The sequence below is a fragment of the Suricata suricatta genome, chromosome 9 (assembly GCF_006229205.1).
Source record: "Suricata suricatta isolate VVHF042 chromosome 9, meerkat_22Aug2017_6uvM2_HiC, whole genome shotgun sequence".
NCBI lineage: Eukaryota > Metazoa > Chordata > Mammalia > Carnivora > Herpestidae > Suricata > Suricata suricatta.
Window position 1 is genome coordinate 17,481,127 of NC_043708.1, and position 19,503 is coordinate 17,500,629.

The 19,503-nt window shown below is 35.8% G+C and overlaps 1 long non-coding RNA gene across 1 annotated transcript in view; it reads left to right on the forward strand.

Moving 5' to 3' along the window:
* LOC115301843 overlaps positions 1–14,465 on the forward strand; it is a 33,759-nt gene extending 19,294 nt beyond the window's left edge. The window contains exon 3 of the long non-coding RNA XR_003913319.1: positions 14,211–14,465. This is a non-coding gene — a long non-coding RNA (uncharacterized LOC115301843). The remainder of the gene's footprint in view (positions 1–14,210) is intronic.
* The last annotated feature ends 5,038 nt before the right edge of the window (positions 14,466–19,503 follow it).

The window sequence follows — 19,503 nt, forward strand, 5'->3', positions numbered from 1 at the left end:
ATTCAGTTTTAAACAAACAAGATAGAAATATGCTTAGCAAAATAAGTCAGTCAGAGAAAGACAACTATTACATGATTTCACTCATAGGTGGAATTTAAGAAACAGAACAGATAATGAGAGGGGAAAGGAAGAAAAAAATAAGATAATATAAAATCAGAGAGGGAGGCAAACCATAAGTGACTCTTGAATACAGAGAACAAACTGAAGGCTGATGGAGGGAGGTGGGTGGGGGTTTAGGATGAATGGATGATGGACATTCAGGAGTCCACTTGCTGTGATGAGCACTGGGTGTTGTATGTAAGTGATGAATCACTAAATTCTATTCCTGAAACCAATGCTACACTATATGTTAAATAACTTGAATTTAAATAAAAAAAAATTGCAACAACAACAAAGAAGTAAGAGGGGTTATGAAGTGGGATTTATTTTTCTTCCCTGAATATGAACGGAAATGACTACCAATTCTAAGGTATAAAGAGCTTCATGGATCTGACTTACGGTCTTAAATTAAAAAAAAATAAATAAGGCAGGCTGCCTGGATGGCTCAATTGGTTACGTGTCTGACTGGGGCGCAGGTGATGATCTCATGGGTTCGTGAGTTCAAACCTTGCTTTGGGCTCTGTTCTGGCAGCTCAGAGTGAGCCTGGATCCTGCTTTGGATTCTGTGTCTCCCGTTCTCTCTGTTCCTCCCCTGCTCACACTCTATCTCTCTGTCTCTCTCTAAAATAAATAAAGAATAATTTTTTTTTAAATGAAGCAAAAATGTGTATGTGTGTGTGTGTGTGTGTGTTGACATACACACACACACACACACACACACACACACAAACTTTCCAAATATCTTGCCCTATGTATAGGTATGCCTATAAAAGCAAGGAAAAAAAATGAATAGTAACAAAGTATGAAAAGTAAGTGAAGCATTTATTTATAAAATGGGAGATGAGTTTGGCCTGGAACAAAGGGGTACTTTGTTACATAATTTTAATTTTTTACCAGAAATCATGTAGTGATTTTGTAATTATTTTTGGCAAATTATTAAAAGAACAAGAGAAGATAAAATTTATGCCTTTGAGACAGAAAGTGTAAAACTAGAAGGTGATTAATGTTTCCAAGTTTCAAAGTAGTTAGAATGGCCAGGGGCAGCTAATAGAAAAGTCAAAGTTTGAACTTCACAAACATGTCTTATTCTGGACCTTCCCACTTTCTAGTTTGTTTGCCTCCTTCTAAGCAGTCACATAGCTTCAGGCTCTCCCTGCAGATAGGTACAAGACTGATTCCTTTACTTTATCTCTGATAAAATGACATTTCTTTGGGTGGTCCAGAATCCCCTTCCCAACATATTGCCTGCTACTCTTCCTTTATTTCTTTATCCTGAATTTGTTTCCTTCATAGCGTCTTTCACCGAATCACATGTCTTTTCAAGTATTATCATATTAATAGGTATTTGTAGCACTGGTATGTAGGCTCCGTGACCACAGGGCCTGTGCCTTTTCTCTTTCTTGGCACCTACAACAGTGCACAGCATGTAGCAGTTGCTAAAACCATATGTATTGAAAGGAAAAAGACTCTGATGGATCCTGTCTTTAAAGATGCTCTTCGGAACAAAAGCCAAATAAGGTGGAACCTAAAATAGGGTGCCAAACAGAGTAACACCAACTTCTATGAAAGTTAATTTGTTCCAGTTACACATACTCTATCTTATATTTCCCAGCTCTTAGATATTTGAATATGCCTCTTGGTATTAAGTGAATAATTTTAAATTAAAATTCAATGTAGAGAAATTAGGGCTTAATATTAAGTTCGGCCCATCACTTCCCAACAGGGATTTTTTTTTTTTTTCCTACTCGTGCTGCAGCCTACTTCCTCATCGTTTCTGCATGTGGCTGCCGCAGAGAGTCTACAGGAAGAAGCTGTGGCCTGAGACTGTTGTCTTGGCTCAGAAGCAACCTATTGCATGTATTAAAAGTGCTTCTCAGTCATTATGTTGAACTTACATTTTTCTTTCCTCATATTTTCTATTTAATTACTAATAGGCATTCCTATAAGCATACAATAACAGAACAAACACTCAGATGTGTGGGTGTTTGATTAAAAAGCTTTTTAGTCATAGTGTCTATATATTTTGGGGGGAGTATTTTTGTCTGAGTTTTATACTAGGTTTTATATGCCAAATAAAAACCAGTATGAAGTTCTGTCCAAAGTTGTTCCAAATTGTAGGCTTTACAAATCCCATCTCCCTTAAAAACACTTGGTAATACAACATTTTAAAGTAAACAACTCTTGCCTTCAATATAATATATAGTGAAGGCAGACTTTTACAAAACTTCAACTAAAAAATAAATATTGGGGAGGATAATTTATTTTCCTACCTACGATGAAAGAAAATTTGCAAGATGGTGATTTTTATTGATTTTTTTTCTTATGTACTTTATCATCAACATTTCAAAAATTAATTTCATTTTGTTGTTGCTTAATTGAGTGACTATCTCTATGAAAGATGTTTAGTATCACTAAAAAAGACAAGTAAAACAGTGAATTAAAATTGCAAAGTGTTTCAAATAAGCGTGTGAGATGCTACTATTACTGTTATAAATGGTAGACACCAAATATAGATTTAAAATAACCAAATGTGTGTAATTTCAGGTAAATTTAAATTTTTGACACTGAGGATTATCTAGGAAAAAGCGTTTCTCATTTGAATGGTGTGTATGTACATAAGCATTATGATAATTTAGAATTTCAAAATCACTCAAGGCATTTTTTGATCCCCTTAATCATCACAATATTGGAAGTGTGTCTAAAAATTAACTATTTGTAAGAATGCAGACCCCAAAGCCCATCATTCTGAGTTTTAAAAGCATATCTCTAATAGTTCTTATCTATTCCAGATTTTGAGAACTACCCTTTGGCAGTATTATGAAAGAGGTAATACTACAAAAAGTATAATAATCATAGCGATATTATTCCTAAGAATTAATATTTCAAATGCACTAATATTACCACCATTCTAATCACATTACATGTATTAACTCCTTTACTAATCTCAGTGACCCTATATGGTAGATACTACTGCAAACTCAATTTTGCTATTGAAAGTGTATCGTGGAGAGGTTTAGTAACACAGTGTATAAGTGCGGGAGGCTGGAGCCAACAGTCAAACTAGAAGAGCCTGTTTCTGGAGTTTGCCGTATTAGTTCCCTCGGGGCTCCCTTGTGTCTGATCCATGCCAAGCACTGTGGGTCAGAGATGAATGCGGCACATCCCACTCTCACAAACCTTAAAGTCCGTGGGAGACAGACAAACGCTGAAACAAATGCAAATTTGCTTTAGACATAAGGTGATCAGAGAGGATTGGAAAGACTACTGATCTCTCTGGAGACATCCTCACAAAGGAAATGAATCAACCTGAAAGACTATGTGGAAATGGCAGAGAAGATGATGACAACATTCTGTTCAGTACCAGCCATGCTCTACTTCAAAGTCACAGAACAGTAAGCATGGCACATTTAGAACAAAGAAGTGTAGCATGGCACAGATATAGTGTGTAGGATGAGGGCGAGTGGAAGGTGGGACAGGAGAGGTGGTACAGCATGGCAACATATGAACAAAGTGAAGAAAATGGCTGAACTGGCCATGCCAACTCCATAGACAAAGGTGTGTACAGATTTTTTTTTTCTATGACAACAGCACCCTCTTGAGTTGTGTAGGGCAAATCCGGCACTAATGTATATTGTGGGGGAGTGGTCATGGGAGAGTGTTAAAGAGTGGCAATAGTAAAATGAGATTTGCTACAAATTTAAGCCAGTGCTTTATAAACCACATACAGGAAGACCTTAACCCACCTAAAATATGGTTGAATTTGGGTAGACCTAGTCAAGGATGAGTTGGTCTAAATGCAGGTGCTATATTCCCCCAAAGGAGTCATTTTAAGGAAAGACCTTGAATACAGACAGCCCTTTGCTGTGGAGGTCAAAGTTCACCTAGGCTCTTCAGAATTGTTAAAAATGTAGATATCTTTATAAAGTTGTCATTACTAGGGTCAAGGACTCTATCAAAGTAATGTTGCAGACTCAAGGAAAATAACAATTGACTTAAGGCAGAGTGACCACATAGCACACTGTTTGGGTTTTGTTGTACATACTGCATTTTGTTCCATCACTTAAGAAACTGATGTGAGACTAACAAGTTTAAGTAAAAACACTTCTTTTAAAAAAAAATTAATGTTTTTATTTTTATTATTATTTTTTTTTGAGAGAGAGAGAGAGAAAGGGACAGAGCGTGAGCAGTGGAGGAGCAGAGAGACAGGGAGACACAGATTCTGAGGCAGGCTCCAGGCTCTGAGCTGTCAGCACAGAGCCCGATGCGGGGCTTGAACCCATGAACTGTGATATCATGACCTGAGCTGAAGTAGGTCACGCAACCACCTGAGCCACCCAGGTGCTCCTCAAGTAAAAACCCTTCCTAAGATCTCACCTTGCTGGGCAGGGTGGTCTGTCACTGGGGCATCATGGCGGGAAGAGAGGCACGCATCTCGGAGCACTTGCTGAAGAAGCAGGTCTGACGTGATGCAACAGCAAAGCAGACAGGTACAGAGGACAAGATTCTTGAGGAAACTTACATGTTTCATGAAGGAGAGAATAAGCTGAAAATTCCTAACAAATTGAAGAATGGAGAAAACTCTGTGCAAGCAAACAGGAAGGCAAACTTTAGAGACTACTCTGAGGATGATTATAGAAGAATTGTTAAAAATAAAAAGTGGTAAAAGTAAGCAGGCTAGGTTTAAAAATAACCTGTAGGCAAAGAAAAGAAAGTTAATAAAAAGGGGAGAAATATTTTAAGATTGGTATGTCTGGTAATGTTAATGTGGCCATGCAAATGATCAGGGAGGTTCCTGACTTTCTGAAGTAGTCATCTGATTAAGTTGATAGCCAAGATTCAATCTCAGACAGATTTGATGCCAAAGACTACTTTCTCTTAGTCCTAGCAATTTAACAGATTCTGTGAGCCCTGTTATAATTATGATTTATTATACAGAAGATCACTTTGTTTTCTTAAGAGAAAGCTCTCCCCTTAACTCACTTGGCATTGGGGAGGGGTGTCTGTGCCTAGATAAACATGACTTGGGATATCTGATCTGCTTATACTTGCAAATATATGCTATAATGCTCTTCTTTAAAGGTAAGTTTTAAAAAATTGAATATTTGCAGAATGGAGCAGCTTTGTTGATTTTTTTATGGACATGATTTAGATAAAGGATAGCATTAGTACTGTATTTGTTTGTGTATGGAATTATAAACACTGAAGGTAAGTATTGATAAATATCTTTTAAATTACATTCCAGGTAGGCTGAAAAACTAGTGAAATCTCTTGAGTTTATACTTGACCTTGACCAGTTTTTAGAAATGCAGAATCAGTCTTGTAAGAATAGATTATAAGAACATTCTAAGTATCTGGGTGAGTGAGCAGTAAAATACCTGATGACTTTTAGCATCAGCTAATGCGGCATAAAATGGTAAAAAATGAAACACTTAAAATTATATGCATTAAAAAAAGGTCTCTGAGGTGTTGATTCCTATTCTTGGCTCATAGTTCATACTTAGAGCATTTGCCTTGCCTCTGCTGAGTCTTTATTATCCCCTATGTTGTCTTGATCTGTCATTGCGTAACTTGGCCTATCCCAATGACTGGAGTGGAACCAGAAATGTCTTTGAAATCGAGCTAATTGTTCCCCAGTCATTTCAGCTCTACCTATGACTGTGTAAGTGTGGCAACAATTTATGGGACAATGTCAAGAAAGACACTGGAAACAAAGGTATTATCCTGTTGGCGTGAGGGGTAGGTTACACACATACATCTGTAATGGTGTGTGCAATTATGGTTTCTGCATTTCAAGAAGATAAAAAAAGGAAAAGGGATGCAAAGCAGTGTGCAGTAGGTAGGATGGGAGCTAGGATGCCCCACTATAAAGTTAAAAAGAGTCTATAAAGTTGAAAATATGTAATAAATTATTGAGGTTTTAAATGAAAAAATTGTCATAATAATATTCATAGTTATTCTGTATGCACTTTTTAGTAAGGCATTTATTTCTTCATTTATGTCTCTTGACAAACATGTAAGATTAGAATATAATGATTTTGCTTTATTGAAGAAGCAGTTGAGCCACAGAGGAATGACAAGAGCATAGGTCAGGGGAAGAGTAAGTCCTTGAATCTAAGGTCCACTGAATTCACAGATTTTTAAAAGTCAGAATTTTTAGAATAAGAATTTACAGTTTTTATTTGAAATTGGAGATTAGGAACAAATACTAGGAAATACTATTCCACATGGTGAATCATATATGCTTTTAAATTAAGAGGTAATATGAATGGATTTTAGAAGGATTTGAGATCATTACTCAGTATATACTAAAGTAAATTTGGCACTAGCTTCATGCTTAAAGGTGAAGGACTCTCTCCTGTGTCTTCCTGTGGAGTTCCCCCTGAGGTCCTCTTAGGGAACACTGCAATGCCAAAGCTTCTGGAACTACCTACAAAACCTTTGACTTTGAGAACTGGGAATTTTAAGCTGTAGTTGAAGTTCTGTTTGTAGTTAAGTTTTACCAAATGAATAACTAAATATTAACCAAAAGGGAAAGAAGAAACAAAACAAAACAAAACAAAACAAAATATGAGTCACGGTGGTAGAGATAGAATTTATGTTAGAAATCCATTCGCTTCTATAACAATTTTTCTAGGAATATAAGATAATAATTACAATGGAAATATTCCTCAAATATACCATATTCTAAATCAAACTTTTATTTGGAGATAGTATGTCTGTACTTCTAGTAATTGGATAGTAGATTCAATGAACTTGAAGAATTTAAGCAGAGTACCACAGGTTTTTATTATAATTTTAAGTGTTCTAAGCTGTATTTCTCTATTACAGAAAATATTACTGGTGAATCCAATAGTTTTCAGTAGAAAATCAATACATTGGATAAGCTTCTATTTATTTATGTATGCATGTGTGTATGTATGTATGTATGTCAGGTTTGCTGGTTTGCAAAGTTTTTACTTCCTGATAATGATGAAGAATGAGCACACTGAGAAAACACATGATATAATTGCAGTATACGTATTTTCAGAGCTATATTTCTGAAATAAGTAATAAATCCTGGTAATGGGTAAAGACATACTTAAAAATTATTTTAGATAGTTAACACAATGATAGAACCCATCGCCAGTCTTTAGTCGTCATGTGAACTCCAGCAGCTCATTCAGACTTTTCAATGGCAGAGCGAATTGAAAGGTGGAAGGTAACACATTTAGAGGCATATTATGCCAAGGGACTCAGGTCACACATTTCTGTAACAAGAATTATAGCTCACATTTAATAAACACCTGCCATATGAAAAACATTGTGTTGAGTACTTTATAGGCAATGTATTATTCAATTCTCATAATGATTCCATAGCTGATACTCTTATTATCTCCATTTTTAACATACAATGAATGTAGCTTATTATTAATTAGAAAATTAATAGTTAATATTAATTAAGTTTGGCCAAAAGAAGGTACAGAATTTCTAGTTGTCTGATTACAGATCCATGGTCTAAACTACTAAGCCATTATACAGGTATATCATAAATTAAAACCAAAAAAATGTTTACAGAATAGACATAGTCTAAATCATATTCAGCCTTCAGACTGACTAACCAACTAAATAGATGTATATGTTGGGGTAGGCAAGAATGAGGAGTGGTTATTCATAAACACGAAGGTATTTTATTTTCTGTACATAGGTAATGTTTTTTTTTATGGAAGGGAGTGAAAAGTTTCCAATATATAAACAGGTTGAAAAAACTTTTTATAGCTTACATGTAAGTACAAGGATAGACTTTTAATGGATACAGAGAAACTTATGGTTGAAGAATATTTCCAGACGATCTACTACTAGAACACCTGGTGTTCTAGTGGAAGAACAGAATAATTGATGTTATCTATTTGCAGCATTACAAGAAGACAATAAACAAACCAACTTTGCATAGAATAAGACTACCTGGTAAAAATGAATCTTTGTGTTTATGGGGGTAGAAATGAATTTCATAGTTGCATGTTGAAAATATCTATAGCGTATATGCATAGATGTATATACAAATCATGTATTTGGAGCTATTTTTCAAGTGATATAAACAAAAATTAATTTGTAATTAAGGCAATTAAAACTTGATCTTATTCATGTAACACATAGTAGCTGTATAATTAGTGCTAAACTACTTTAAAATTCAATGCTCTGATATACCCAGGGAAGATTTATTAGAAACAGAATATGTGTTTTTGGAACCACTGATACTTTGGTAGCTAGTGATATATTAACTATAGATAGAGTATCATTAATTGAGAAATAGTGGCTTTTCTTTGGTATCAGGGGCTGCTGAATGAGTAGGCTAACTGCTCCAAATCTGTTTCTCTAGCAATCTTTCAAGCCAGCTTACTTGCGGCTGGACCTGGGCACAGGCAGCTCTTAACTCAAGTGATCTAGAATGCTCTTCTTTTCTAAACAAGTGTTGTTCAGACTGCTGATCACCATCTAGCAGAGGGTTATGCAATCAGCTTAGGAGGGCTTATGTGTATTTTCTACGTCACAGCAATGAAAGAACTGGCAATGTTCAAATGGCTCTCATGGACTAAGGATGACAGTTTTATGAAACATTTCCTTTGAACCATGGATGTGTGTGAAGAGTGTAGAGGTTGGGCAATGGAGAGTTATAGAAACTTGTATATGGTTCATAAAGTGAAATGTATTTCTGACTGAATGGAGGAAACAAAAACAATAATCAACATTTCTCTAGGGCATCATCATGGAAAAGCTGATAGAAACTTCCAGTGTTGACACCCAACAGTGATATGGTCTCCCTAGTCACTAGATATGTGGGACTCCTGTTTAGGAGCATGATTTGTGCTACTTTTCTGTGTCTGTGAAGCCTATCCCATCCCCCTATCATGTAAATTTCCTTCAGATGCTCTAACAGGGGAGCTTTCTCATTTGTTTCTCTGTTGATCAATCCATCTTCTATGCTGTTTCCAAATGATTTTTTCCCAACCACACCCCTACTTAGAACTCTTTAATGGTTCTTCATATGGTACAGGTTAATTTTAAACTCTTTAATTTGGCATACATGTTTGTTTGATTGTTTTTGTTTGTTGTTGTTGTTGTTTTGCCACTGGCCCATCCCAATATTTAGAGCCTTATTTCCTATCATTGCTCTACAAAGACCTGAGATTCAGTAAAACCAAAACACTTGCTGGACCAGGTTGCTCAAGGGCATTTCATACCTTCATGTTTAGGCTCAGGTATGTCCTTGTTTATTTCTCTCTTTGTAAACCAGTAAACCTTTAATTCGTTCTTTAAGTCTCTGTTCATTCCTGTGTGAAACCTTCACTGATACTCCCAACCCCAGCAAGAGAAAGATGGGTCATCTTTTCTGCCTTCATGATCCTTTACAAGGCTGTCTCTCCCATTATGACTTATTCAACCTTTTATTCCAAACGTACAATACAGTACTTAGGACATAATGAGAGACTAATACATATTTGTTGAATGAATAAATGTCAGTAATCATGGAGTTATAGGTATAGGTATTAATATTTGCTGGACATATTCCTTTGATTGTTTCTCTCATTTTTCCAAAAACTGAATAAATATTAATTAATATAACAATACTGCAAAATTGGAAATGAGTTTCCATATGACATAATGAAATCATCTTCATTTAGTAGACATGATCCTTTGAGCCCTGCAAATAACTGCTTGTCTAAGCTATTCTTGATGAGTTATTATTTTAGTCTGCAGAACACTGAAGGGAAATGATTTGTGTGTTTATAAATAGTTTCTGTATCGTGTGTGTTTGTAAGGTTTATGGGGAGAAGAGCGAGACACATTGCTATAGGAAGCACGATAGAGAGAATGGGAGGGAAAGACATCGTGACAAGAAAACATGTTTTTCAAGTTTTTCACCAGTGATTTTGGTTCAGAGAACATTTGATGACTACCAAGAAATGATTTCAAGATTTGAGACTCAAAAATCTATTGAATCAGTCATTCTCCTTAAAAAAATAGGGAATTAGATTCAAGTTCAAATTGTTTTTTTAAGTTTTAAAAACAAGCAAGACTGAACGAAAATAAATAATATGCTTGCATTTTTTTAAATAAAAAGAATGATTGCTCAAGATCAGTTAAAATTTTGACCTTATTACTTTGTAAAATTGTGCTCACCTTCCTTGTGGAATAATGAAACATTTTCCTGTAGCATTTGAACATACATCATAAATTAGATAATTTTTCTTGGCATGTAGTTTTTCAATCACACTACTGCTGTAATAGATAATCAAAGAGAGATTGAATCCATATCTTACAAATGTAATCATAAATAGATATTTCACACTAACGTTGGCAAGTGTGATCTGAAATATTGGACAGTTGTGTAATATAAAGAGATTAAGCTGACATCTGTGTTTCTGATAGTGAGGTGTGGATTTCAGTTGGAGCCAGACATCCAATTATTACGTTAAAGACCAGGTTTGAGGAGTGAAGGCAATGGCTAAATTTTATAAAACCTTCTTTTATGATTCCTGTTGGGCTTGACATTGTGTAAGGTATGTATTTTTATTTCTTATTATTTTTCATGTTTATTTATTTTTGAGAGAAATTGAGTGTGTGTACACATGTGTTGCATGAGTGTGAGAGAGGCAGAGAGAGAGAGAGGGAGAGAGAGGATTTGAAGTGGGTTCTGTGCTGAGGCCAGAGAGCCTCTTGTTAGGCTCAAACCATGAGACCATGACCCGAGCTGAAGTCTGACACTTAACTGACTGAGCCATCCAGGCACCCCTATTTGTTCATTTTAAAGGAAGGAATATAACATGTATTAGGTCTTGCTATGAGTGTTTATAGAATACCCCTATGAAGTAAATATTCTTACTTATAACTTATAAACAATATAATGTCTTTTTTATCAGTCAAGCACTATTTGTATATTTCTCAACAGGCATTTTTTATGATGTATTTAAAATAATATTCCCTCAGCCACATTATGAAATCCTTATAGGCAGGAACTACACCCTTAGACTGGTAATAAATTTCACTTTCTTAGACTTTGTGCTATAATGGATCCCACTCTAGTCCTGCTCTAGCTCTGCCTTTTCCCATAGGGCATAAATTCCAAAGGGTTAGGGGGACGTACCTACCTATGACCCATATTTGACCCTCCTGATTCATAGACTATGCCTCTAGTAACTGAAAATGAACATGTATCATTCTCTGTAACCTTTACCTTGTTCATACAGTTCTGGCCAGGCACTTGTCTCCTTTTATTCTTTGAAATATTAAGCTCGTCCTTGCCTTAGGATCTTGAACTTGATGTTTCCTCTACTTCCTATGCTAGGGTCTCCATTCTGAAGGATAAGTACTTCCCTGTGGTCAGGTTTCAGATGAAATGTCACCTCCTCAAAGAAGGTTTTCACTGATCTTCTATGTCAAATAAATTATTTTGATTCTTCTTTTTAAAAATTTTCTGCTACATGTATGTGTATGTGTATGTGTGTTGGTCTGTGTGGAATGCAAATTCCATGAGAGCAGCACTTTGTCTTCTTTATCATGTGTTGCTTTCTGCCAAATCTCTAGTGCCCAGAATGGCACCTAGAACATAAGAGACACTCAGTAAACATTTGATGAATCAATGATTGTTGAATGAATTGTTTGGAATAATCTACATATCCAAATGCATGTATAATGTTTGAATGGATGAATGAATGGTCACATCATTTTTCTGAATCTAAAGCTTATGGTCATTTCACTATTACATGCTACTTACACCTATTCTGTGAACCTAACCAACCACTGTGCTCTTAACAAAGTTTGAGATGACAGGGTCATTGTACACTGTAAACAATGTTGCAAATTCTTTTCTTTTCATACCCTTGCATTGGGAAGAGATCCTCCTATCAGTAAGTGGAGGCTATCTCTCCTTGTGTCTACATCAGCCATGTCACATGCTTTGCGTGAGGAGCCATTCCAGACATGATGGCAGATGGTAGCTTCCTTCTCTTGCTGCTGTGGAAAACCCGGGCCAGCCATTTGAAGAAGCCCAGACTGTTTTACTAGATGATGAGAAACATGTGCACAGTCCCCTCAGTTGCCCCAGGTGGCTGGCTGTCAGTTGCCACCTGCGTAGGGGTGACACCATCCTAGATTCTCCATCCTTCAGATGACCTTTCAAATATCCACAGCCACATGACCAACTTCAGCATATATCAACTGAGGTAGTTCATTCTAGAAGAATTACCCACCTTACCCAAAGAATTATGAGTCAAATACATGGTGGTGGTTGCTTTAATCACTAAGTTCTTACATAGGTAAAGCTCACCAATACTGAGGCTGTATGGGAAAAAATAAAAATGGGTCCTTGTAAGTTCAGGTAACTTCTTAAAGAGTAATTATTAAATTCAGATACAGAGAAATTATTTTGAAATGGCTCTTCCTAAAGTCTCTGTTAATGGAATGCCTTATCTGTTTGATAGAAGAAGGAAGATTAGGATTTGCCATCATATAATTGAATCTGATAACGAGTCATTTTTAAATGTATCTCATAGGTTATATTTAAGTGATAAACTGAAAACAAGTCACAATTTAAATGTTACAGAGGTAGAATTAGAGTAGATAAAAGCCGGAGCTTCTCCTATATGCTGACATCACATCACATCACTGAGTTATAGTTGGAATAATGGCAGTGGGACCACAACTTTAGAACATACTATTAGATCCATGACTTACATGAATCTTTATTTTGTAAATGATACAAAAGTTATGGTTGAACATCAAGTACTTTTAATACCATTGAGTGGCATATTTTCATATACACACTGAGAAACACCATATTATTTTGCTTAAAAAAGGAAGATTGAGAAAAGTTGTGGCCTCCAAACATATTCCAACACCACACTAATCTGATACTTAAATTTGAATTGCTAATATAAAAATGTGCTGCTTCTGCTGCTACTGTCAATATTTACTCTTGCTCAGCCAGATGTCTAATATCCATCCTGCACCTACACATTAAACTGCTGATCTTGAAGAAAAAATTGAAATAGTTCATTTTTGTTGTTGTCGATGTTACAGTTGATCCCTAAGATGTAATGATAGAACAGATTTTTATCATAATATAACTTATATTATATTAGTATATATTTCCTTGCATTCTAATGTTTCCCTAGGCCATTTGGTACTTTGAACTGTCCTGCCAATGACAATATAGTACAGCCATATTTATGACTTCTTGGTCCGAGAATCATGTATGTGTCTGTAGTCTGTCCAGGCCATTCCAAAATTCCATTTCCCAGTATAGACACTATCATTTTAATGAAGAATGAAATGAAGTTTTTCATCATTTACTGGAAATGCAAATGTGGACATACTAATAACCACAACAAAAAGGAAAAAGGGATTGAGAATAGAGTCTATCTCTATTTCAGCCAAGTAAAGACCTTGAAATAGGCTAAAACCTTTTATATGTATCAAAAACACATCCAATATCTATTTAATTAAGATATATTCCTCTTGGAGCGCCTGGATGACTCAGTTGGTTGAGCGTTCAGCTTCAGCTCAGGTCATGATCTTATAGTTCATGGGTTAGAGCCCCATGTCAGGCTCTGTGCTGACACCTCAGAGCCTGGAGCCTGTCTTTGGATTCTGTGTCTCCCTTTCTCTGACCCTCTCCTGCTCATGCTGTCTCTCTCTCTCCTCTCTCCTCCCTCTCTCTCTCTCTCTCTCTCTCTCTCTCTCTCTCTCTCTCTCTCTCTCTCTCTCTTTCTCTCAAAAATAAATAAAACATTAAAAAAAGATATTTTCCTCTTTTCCCCAAAGTATCTTAGAATCTCCAATGATGGAAGCCTGGATTCATCCAGTCTTGTCCACATTTTTTTTTCTGAGTGAGCGTTTGTCAAATACTTTACATATTCCTCCTGTGGTGTTTTAAAATATATGAAAAAGCCTTTGCTATTCCTCTTCTGAAACAGTGCAGCTTAATTCTTACTCTCTTATTAAATGTGGGCCAGACTGTCTTCTAATTAAAGAGAATGTGGCAGAAGTGATGCCATTTGACTTTTGAGACAAGATCCTGAAAAGCATCATGGTTTCTTTTTTGCTTTTTCCTGGCTGAATCACTGATGGAGAAGTGGTGAGGATGCTCTATGGAAAGACACATATAGGACGAAAAAGAGACTTCCTTTCAGCAACCATGTTGGAACCATCTGGACCGTCATGGAAACATATCTTCCAGCCCTGTCAAACCTTTAGATGACTACAGTCTTTACTAGGATCCAGACTGTGATTTCATGAGGGAACTGAAGCCACAGCCACTCAGCTAAACTCCTGGATTCCTGCCCCACAGAAATAGCTCAATAATAAATATTTTTTGTTTTGTTTTTTAAGTTTTTATTTAAATTACAGTTAACATACAGCATAACATTAATTTCAGGTGTACAATATAGTGATTCAGTGCTTCCACCTAACACCCATTGCTCATCTCAACAAGTGCACTCCTTAATCTCCATCACCTATTTAACCTATCCTCCTCCCCACCTCCCTTCTGGTAATTATGAGTTTGCCCTCTGTAGTTAATGTTTATTGTTTTAAATGATTATGTGTTGAGGTTATTTGTTACACAGTCACAGTTAGCTAATACACTGACTAAGGCAACCAATGAATTCAATAAATCTGTCAAATAAAATATTTCTCACATGTTGATTGTTGATACCTTTTCTCTCTTGAAAATGAGTCATTTATCTGAAATGCCATCTTCCTCCTTCCATGAAATCTTGTGAGCGTATTTTTAGGAAATTATAAGTTTTATGATATGAGCAATAAGGAAAAGGCTTTATGTATAACTGAAGGTATAATATAAAGAGTGTGAGGAGAAACTATAAATACATGTATTATTAAGTATAAATATGTATGTATGGAGTTACCTGATCCAAGATGCTAATTCATACAAACTTACTGGCACATGAATGTCTTTTCCCCTGTATCTCTATTCGTTTACTGGCATGTGAAGGCATTTTTTTCTTTGAAAAATTGGAAAAGTAAAGAGTTTGGTATTGGAAAATGATGCTAATAGAGGGAGACTGAGTAAGATGTGAGAAAATATGTGTTTCAAGGCCAGCCTTGGGTTAGATATGATTTCCTCCAGTAGCGAAGAAAGAGCCAGAAGCTGACTTCACCATTCAACAAAGTGTATGTCACCTTGACTGACAGTCAACTGTGCTTGTGGCTAGATACTCATAAAATATGAAACTTAATTATAGAAGGGGCCATTCTTCTATTCTTTCATACAAACCATCATTATCTTGTACTTCAACATATCTTGGAGTTCCTTGACATACATGGAAGATGCCTTCTATACCACGTGAATTAACATCCTTAGGAAAAAAACATTGGAAGTAACATAATGGGCAGCGGCTGGAGGTTTTTAGCATTTGGCTACACAGGCATAGCAGAGGCTAGTAAACATAAAAGCAAGAGGAGAGGAATAGAGCAGACCCTGTACCATGATTTACAGTGGACAAGTTGTTTACTCATGTGAGACACTATTTTGAGGATGCCCAGAAAAATGGACATTCTTTAAAAAAAAACATCCTTTATGTTTATTTATGAGAGAGAAAGGGAGCACAGGCAAGGAAGGGGAAGAGGGAGCGAGACAGAGAATCCAAGGCCAGCTCCAGGCTCTGAGCTGTCAGCACAGGGCCCAATGCATGTGAGATCATAGTCTGAGCCGAAGTCAGAGGCATAACTGACTGAGCCACCCAGGTGCCCCAAAACTGGGATATTCATAAGGGGACAAATCTCTTAGTAGTTAGATATCTTGTGGGTGAGGAAAGTGAAGTTACTTACAGCCACAATCTGGGATGTCTTAGACATACATTTGAATTGATGAATATACTTCCAATTTCTAAATGTTTTCTTTCCTTTCTTTCTTGCTCCCTTTTTTCTCTCTTCATTTCTTCCTCCTTTCTTTTCTCCCTTTCTTCATCCTTCTTTTGTCTCTCCCACCTTCTGTAGTTCCCTTTTTGTTTCCCTCCATTCTAACTTCTAACTTCCTTCTTTTATCTTGTCTTTCCTTTTTATTCTATGTGTTTGATTAGTTACCATCTAGAAACTTGGTGTGCTGGCTGAGTTAGTTAGGTCTCTGATTCCATTTGGCGTTATTGACATGGGCTTTTTGACACATGTGTGCATGTGTGCCCCCGCCCCCCCACATCCTGTTTCAATTTAGACAAGCCTTTCTATTTGCTAACTCTTACAGGGGTGCTTTTAACCTTAGTCTATGGTCTGTCACATCACACGTCTATGGAGTTTAGAAAATTTAGTGAGCATCTTATGTCATTCTAGACTTCTATTAGTGGGGGTTGAGTATTACCTTGAAGACTTTATATTGCAGCAGGTTGAAACTTGGCATAAATTTTGACACCCAGATGCAATATTTCTTCCTGATTGCATGGCTCATAGTCACTTAATAATGCATTGTTTTCCCAAATAAAACTCAGTGGAGGTACAACATCTGGTTTCTAGTGAAAAAAATAACTTAATTTACTCAAATCCCTGGTGTGATTTACAAAGCACCAAAGAAGGTGGAACGCTTTGACACATTGTAGAATACTGACTAACTGTGTCTACATTGGCAAGGGTTTTCTAAATGGCTCATTTAAAGCAATCAGGGAATCTTTTATTTGGTACCTCCCTGACAGCCAAAATGTTTACATTTCTAAATGAAAACCTTTTTCTTTGGGTGAAAACATTTCCAAAAAAAGTAAGTGCTTTGGTCATTACAAGCAAAGACAATGTTTTCCTTTGAACAGTGAAGATTGTAAAATGTTTTCCAAATATCCCCAAACATTATGAGGAAAGTGCAAGTGTTTGATAAATTCCTGGCTCAGAGTACCATTATTAGAAAAAATATAAGCAAGTTCAGACTTTTAATGGGCTATCAATTCTTGCAGGAGAAGAGTTGGATATTTGAAAATACATCCAAATTATAACAATGGCAAATTGTGTGCTGATATGAAGAAAATCATCAGGGTAATTGAGATCAGCCCTCACATAAATGAGTGATTTTTATAACTTACTAAAAAATGGTTTCAATGTCTTATTGGTTTTTTTCTTTATTTGTTTCTTCTTGTATTGAATCAACATTTATTAAGCACCCTCTGCATGATGTGGTAGGTACTATTAAAGAAAAGGTCAAAATTTGGTGTTGGGCTATAAAATTGTCTTTGCCTTAGTCATTAATAAAAAAAAAAACATGTGTTGGGGTACCTGGGTATCTCACTTGGTTGAGCATCTGACTTCAGCTCGAGTTCTGATTTCAGTGTTAGTGAGTTCTTGCCCCACATCAGGCTTTGTGTTGACAGCTCAGAGCCCGGAGCTTGCCTCGGATTCTGTGTCTCCCTCTCTCTCTGCCCCTCCTGTGCTTGCGCTCTGTCTCTCTCTTAAAAATAAAATAAACATTAATAAAAAACCTTGTGATAATTATTACATGGAGGGACACAAGTGGCTGATCACCAGATTTTATGTTTTTGAGTTCATCATAATCAGCAAAGTCATAGTGAGCTAAATAAATAAAACTAAATTTTCTATAACAAGTATAGATGAATAAATATAATATCCTACAAAAAGAAACAGGAACTATTACCTTAGGTTTTAATGATCAATATATAATGATAAGTCATTATTGCAAAGGTAGGAAGTGACATGAGAAATTCTAAAAACTTTACAATTTTAGGATATAGTAAGAATAAAATTTATATGAAATAACACCATCATGGCTAATTATATTCTTACAGACATCACAGTGCCTGCTAGTTAATATATTTCAGTTTTTGCCCTTATTTGTCTATCAAGTCACAAGGTCAATGTGTGCCTCATTCACATAGTCTTGTGTTAATGTTTATATTTAGTATTTATTTGCATCTTAATTTGCTTTTTAAAAAATGCATTTTTTATTTTTTTAAATTTATTTTGGAGAAACAGAGACAGGGCAAACAGGGGAGGGTCAGAGAGAGAGGGAGATACAGAATCCAAAGCAGGCTCCAGGCTCTGAGCTACCTGTCAGCACAGAGCCCGACGCAGGACTCAAACCCACGAACCGTGAGATCATGACCTGAGCCGAAGCTGATGCTTAGCCGACTGAGCCCCCTAGGCGCCCCAATTGGCTTTTAAAATAAAGAATTAATTTAAAGGATTCAAACTTTACAATTTTCAAATTCCGCATCTGTTAATAAATTATGATGGGATCTCTCATATAACTTATCTCATATTACCCTGTACAACCTCCTCATCCTATAATATAAATGTTCCTTTGTAGCAAAATGAAGCAAAGAATAATATACTCAATTGCATTGGAAATTTAAATAAAACATGAGAATATTTGTTCTTCTGATTATCTACATTCACTCTATTAACAGAGTTTATGTTTTAACGTGACTCTTATTAAATGCAGTATTGCACTCAGCCCTATGACAGAATTATGTTTTATCCTGATTACCATTTTGAACCTTAGTTTTCTGTATTTTAATTACAATTTCCCACATTGTAAGATGTTAATGTGTATTAAATATAGCACATGTGAAAATTCCTGGCACATATTAAACATATACTGAAAGACTGTGGAGTTTTATAAGAAGTCATGCAAGCTGATATTGCTGATTAATTCTGCACTTTGGATAGGGACATATACAGACCAGAAAAATGCAGAAGTACAATAGTGACTTCTGAGAGTAAGTGCTATTTGTTTTTCTGGTTTTTTTTTTTTTTTTGGTGATTTTCCTTTAATTATTCTGATATGAGTTGGTCAGAAAATAGTATTTATTCATTCAACACAAATTTTGTGAGGTCTTATGTCACCGACACATTTCTAGAAGGTGATATGTAATAGTGCATCAAAGAAATAAAATTTGTCTTACAAATTTCTATTTTAATGATTCAGGGAGAAAACATACACAAAGGAACGCATAATGCATCAGGTAAGTAGTTGTACCAATAAAGATTCTCCAGAGAAACAGAACCAATAGGGTTTGGAGTGTGTGTGTGTGAAGAGATGTATTTTTTCATTTTTAATTTTTTTAATTTTATTTATTTTGAGAGAGACAGAATGAGTGGGGGAGGGGTAGAGCCTGCTTGGGATCCTCTCTCTCTCCCTTTGCACCCTGACCCCCCAGTCTTTCTGCCGCTCTCTCAAGTTGCACATGCACACTCTCTAAAAAAAAAAGAATTAAAAAATTAAATATTAAAAAAATAAAAAAGAATAGAACTAAGTAATGGGATATTCCAATGTTCAGAGTTTGAGAAAGTAAATAGGTCCAACAACAGCAATCACAAAAACAGCAAAGTTATAGCTGGATAAATATCGTGAATTTGGAAGTATAAACAAACAAAAAGTTGCAAGTTTTTTCAAGGCTGTATTTCATAAATGAG